The sequence below is a fragment of the Drosophila ananassae genome, chromosome XR, assembly GCF_017639315.1.
Source record: "Drosophila ananassae strain 14024-0371.13 chromosome XR, ASM1763931v2, whole genome shotgun sequence".
Lineage (NCBI taxonomy): Eukaryota > Metazoa > Arthropoda > Insecta > Diptera > Drosophilidae > Drosophila > Drosophila ananassae.
Window position 1 is genome coordinate 7,013,857 of NC_057932.1, and position 6,000 is coordinate 7,019,856.

The window sequence follows — 6,000 nt, forward strand, 5'->3', positions numbered from 1 at the left end:
GGTTCATTTGTTTATCAGTCTGGCTCAGACCGTGGAAAAGTTTCAGAAATATGTTTACAGTTAGCGCTGGATGTTTAGTCTGGGATAATTACTTGCTGGTTCTCAGACACGAATGAGGGGAAGATTGACAAATAGGATATAACTCATCCAGCAGAGGCTTCTGCGATTTAAAATTATCTTTATATATTGTATTAGATTAGTTAAACTAGGGGTTGGATTACATGCTCATATCGACTCAGGGGGTGATCCTGATCAAGAATATATATACTTTATAGGGTCGGAGATGTCTCCTCCACTGCGTTGCACACTTTTGACCAAAATTATAATACCCTCTGCAAGGGTATAAAAACAGCAAAGTTATGCCAATTCCGATCGTTCAGTTATATGGCAGCTATAGGATATAGTCGGCCGATCCTTATGAAATTTGGCAAATCAGATTATTTTGTCCATAATAGAATCTGTACCAAGTCCCATCTTTCTAACTTAAACAAGAAAGGAAAGAAGATATAACGGATCGTATATAGTCGGCCGATCCTTATCAAAATTTGTCAGATCAAATAATTTTTCCCAAAGTGGGATCCATAGAAAGTCCCATTCTTCTAACTTATAAAAAAACAAAGTTATGGCATATCCGATCAATCATAAAATAAACATGTATTATATCTAAAATAAATGCGCAAAGATAAAAAATCAAAAAAAACAACGTTTTTCCAGTTTTTCTAGTTAAACCAATTGTTGAATGTAATAATTTATTTTGGGTGTGCGATATAAAATAATAAATATTAGAAAAATATTGGCGGAGTTGGTTTGCCTGGTTTTTTTTAGCTTTTAATACATGATTTGACCCAAAAACGGTGGTGGCTTTAATTTAAGTAAAGCAGAGTTTTATTTATATGCATTATATGCATATGCATATAAAGCTTTCTAATCGTAAAATTGTGCATTTGTAAGTCTTCTCATTAAAACATGAGACACTGAAACACAAAGCAGAATTACATAAAAATTTGCCATCAAGCAACAAAGTTCGAGGTTGGCCGAGTGGAGAGCGTCGTGGTACCTAACACGGAGGGCCTGGGTTCTAGTCCTAGTTGAGTCAATTTTTATGTTATACTTTTTAAGCCCTTTTTTTATTTGGATTTTATTTTTAAATAAATAAACTAAAATCTAAAAAGATATACTCCATATTTTTTAGGGTATTGACAAAATATATGCAGACTCCAAAAAGCAAAGTTGCCAATCAAATACACACACACATGTATAAGTAAATGCAAGCTTCACAGAAGGCTGCACAAAATGGGTAGCTGCACTTGCAGGACTATATCTTGAGTTAACGGATTTTGCCAGATATGAGCGATACATCAAAAGTTGCGTCATCTCAAAAGCTATCTCCACGTGCAATATAAGAAGGAAAAATAATTTTTTAAAAATTAAAAAAAAAAGTTTATTTTCTATAAATTATTATAATTTTTTTTCTTAAAAAAAAAAGTTTATTTTCAGTGTATTTTTTTTATGTACTATATAGACGTTTGGTCTCAAGAAAAGTGAAATAGATATTTTAAAAAACCCTTTCAACGGCGTAAAGCTCTTTTTAATATCTTTCTTAATTATAAAGTTATGAATTTTTTAATTAACAAAGTTTTTTTAATTTTTTGATGTAAGCTTAAGGTATTTCAAACAATAGTTGCTCATATGATAGTAACAAACATTTTCCAATTTTGTTCAGGATTGTTAAGAAAAAAATAGTGCAAACAGACAAACCGACGACTTGCTTCATTTTGAAAAAGAAGAAAAAATCGAATTTTTCGAATAACTTCTGAATGAAATCGGATTGAGGTACCAATCGACGCGTATTTAGCTCTAGAACACGAATATATAAAAATATTCTATCTGGAGACTAAAATGTGTCCACCCAACCCCACTTTAGTGATTAAAAATTTTTTTACTTTCACCCTAATTTCTCCCAAACCAAATAACTTTTGGAATATGTTTCGACAAAAATTATCTAATTGAAACAATACCTTTCGATTGGTATATAATTTATTTAGATCGGTTGCCTACAGAAAATTTTTAATTCTTCGGCTATATATAGAGTTTCCTCGCGCACGCCAAGGCATGCAGTTCGTCACCTCTTATACTTCCGTCCACAGTGATTTCATGATTATAAACAAATGTAGCTTTTTGCTATTCATGAGCTTGTCTTCAGCATCATTAAGTGTATTTATGATTTGTAATTTTTTTATTGTTATACCCTTGCAGAGGGTATTATAATTTTGGTCAAAAGTGTGCAACGCAGTGAAGGAGACATCTCCGACCCTATAAAGTATATATATTCTTAATCAGGATCACCTCCTGAGTCGATATAAGCATGCCCGTCTGTCCGTCTGTCCGTCGGTCCGTCTGTCCGTCTGTCTGTCGGTTTCTACGCAAACTAGTCTCTCAGTTTTGGAGCTATCGAGTTGAAACTTTGCACACATCCTTCTTTCCTTTGCAGGCATTACATAAGTCGGAACGGCCGGGATCGGTCGACTATATCCTATAGCTGCCATATAACTGATTGATCGGAAATGCCATAACTTCGTTGTTTTTTAAGATAGAGGGTTGGGACTTTCCACACATTTGACCAACATATCTTATGTAAAAAATTTCATAAGGATCGGCCGACTATATCCTATAGCTGTCATACAACGATCGGAATTGGCATAACTTTGGTTTTTTTTAAGTTAGAAAGATGGGACTTGGTACAGATTCTATTTTGGACAAAATAATCTGATTTGCCAAATTTCATAAGGATCGGCCGACTATATACGATCTTCTATATATCTAATAATATAATATGCGTGGCGCCACCTAAAAAAAAAATTCAAAAAATTTGATGGAATCCCTTTGACAGATCTAACGTTGTAAAATATTGACTCAAATAACTAACTCATCCCTAATTTATCTAATATTTCATCCATATTGGGGATGGGAAATTTATCATCAATAGTTATTTCGTTAAGTCCTCTGTAATCAATAGCCACAAGAAATTTTTGAATGCCTGATGCATCCATTTTCTTGGGTACTATTACTATAGGACTACAATAAGAATATTTAGATTTGCGGACAATGCCTTGTTTAATCATATCTGCTGTTTGGTTTTCTACTTCATTGTCATAAATACAGGGATAAGTATGTGGTTTTCTATAAATGGGATTTTCGTGTCTAGTTATACCCTTGCAGAGGGTATTATAATTTTGGTCAAAAGTGTGCAACGCAGTGAAGGAGACAACTCCGACCCTATAAAATATATATATTCTTGATCAGGATCACCTCCTGAGTCGATATGAGAATGTCCGTCTGTCCGTCTGTCCGTTTCTACGCAAACTAGTCTCTCAGTTTTAGAGCTATCGAGTTGAAACTTTGCACACATTCTTCTTTCCTTCGAGGCAGTATATAAGTCGGAACGGCCGGGATCGGTCGACTACATCCTATAGCTGCCATATAACTGATTGATCGGAAATGCTATAACTTCGTTGTTTTTCAAGTTAGAAGTTGGGAGTTTCAATCTTTTGTCAAAATAATTCGAAATGCCAAATTTCATAAGGATCGGCCAACTATATACGATCCGCTATATATCTAATAATATAAGATGCGTGGTAGCGGACTAGCGGACTGCGACTCAACTGCAAGGGTATATAAACTTCGGCTCCGCCCGAAGTTAGCTCGAATATAACTAGTTTTTAATTCCGTTTCCAATGCGAAAATGTGTTCTTCATCTTCTAACATGTTTGTATAATTTTTGTTATGTTCCTTTATTATATTGATCATTGGAAATTCGTAATTATTTAGTTTAACAATATTCTTTCCAAAATCTATTTGGGCTGATGTAAGGTTTAAAATATTACATCCTAAAAGAAAATCGTAATGATTGGAAAATTCTTAGACAAAAAATTTTTGTTTAGATTTAAATAATTTTGGAATTATGAATTCAATGGATTTATTCAAAGTGACTGAATTTCCTACTGTTTGGACTTTTATATTATTCTCTTTAATTGGATATTTTAAAAAAATTTCATTTATTAAACTTATACTGGAACCTGTGTCAATGAGGCAAATGCATGGTCTATTGTGCAGTGCCATATTTGGGTGAGCATTTAATAAAATTAAAAAGTCGCAATCCAAATATAACTCTGCTTCTTTTTTACTCTCTGCCTTTTTAATTTTTGCAGTTAATTCTGCTCTTATCTTTTTGCGCGCATTTCTTGCGCTCTCCCGTAGCTCTCTCTTTACTAATACTCTCCTCTACCTACTCTTTTATTAACCTTTGTTGGTACAGTGGTTGAAGGCTTATTTGTTTAAAATAAAAAAAAAAAATAATAATAATATTTAAAAATTATAAATTAATTTTTGCTAATTTTCTAATTAATATTTTAAAATGGAATACAATGTTGTCTGCTCTTTAAAATCGTGCAATAAGCCGATATCAGCGTCCCAGGCCAGCATCTATTGTTGGCTATGCGAAAGTGTCTCACATGCCAAATGTGCTGGTCTTACTGCATCTGTCTCGGATGCCATGTCCCGCCGTGTTGGCCTCCATTATTGCTGCAGTGGGTGCCGAGCTGTCCAAGATGAAATGAGATCATTCATGCGACAGACCAAGAGTGGGTTTAAAGATTTGATCGTTGGTTTCCGAAAAATCAACGATCAACTCAGTGCGCTGGATGTTCAATTCAATAGCCTTCAGCTGTTGAATGAATCTCCTAAGCGGAAAAAATCTGCTACTAGGGAAGTTGCAGCTCCAGTAATCGCGGAACAGCTGGATCCTCCCGCAATAATGCAGCCGCTCATTTCCCTTGCTACTCCAAGAGCAGGGACGGTAAATGAAAAGTCAGCACCCGAATTTACCGTAGCAGAGCAAAATTTGTCTGCTTTGTCCTCCATGACATCACTCCAAGTGATTCCCAGGAATACCCTTGAATTAACCCCCATAGCTTCCACTAGAAATGGTAACCCGCCGCCCGGACCCCCGGAACCAAAACCATTACAGGTAATACCACCTGTTAGACAAATATTTGTCTCACGGCTAGCCCCCGATACCTCGGAGATTGATATCGCGGCTTATATCAAAGCCAAAACCAAGGCCGTTATTAGAGTGGAAGACATTAGGAAATTTAAATACTCCTACTCGAGGCGCATGTCATCCTTCATGATACGTGTGCCAGTGCCGATTTTTGTGACAATATGTTCGCCTGGCTTCTGGCCAGAGGACATATTTGTACAAGAGCATCAGCCAGTTCACTCAGGATCCAAAGCAGTTTTATAACTTTGTATACACGAAGCGTAAACATGTATCTTTTCCTTCCCTACTTACGTATCAAAATTTATCAGCGACTTCGGATCAGGCCATTGCGGATTTATTCGCAAAATTTTTCCAAACAACGTATTTACCTCCTAAAACTTCAGATCAGCCATACGCTTACAACATTCAACCAACTAATAGTATATTTGTTCCATTTCTTTCTGAAAACAATATACTATTGGATCTTCAAAAGGTAAAACCAGTTTATTCGCCAGGCCCCGACGGAGTACCAGCCTGTGTGCTAAAATACTGTGCTAGGGCTCTGTGCAAACCTCTTCAAAAACTATTTAACTTATCTTTGGAATCTTCGATTTTCCCCTTTAAATGGAAGGAATCTTTCATAATTCCTCTGCACAAAAAGGGGAAAAAATCCGATGCTGCCAACTACAGAGGCATCTCAAAATTGTCAGCGATTCCAAAGTTATTCGAAAAATTAATAACTCCTCATTTGCAACACCTATGCTCATCAATAATTTCTCCATGTCAGCATGGTTTCATTAAGCGTCGCTCTACCACCACTAATTTATTGGAGTTGACATCCTTTGTTTTAGATGGCTTTCAAAGGGACTTCAAACTGATTTTATTTACACAGACTTTAGTAAAGCATTTGATTCAGTTAATCACTCACTCTTGTTGAGTAAACTAAATCTTTTGGGATTCTC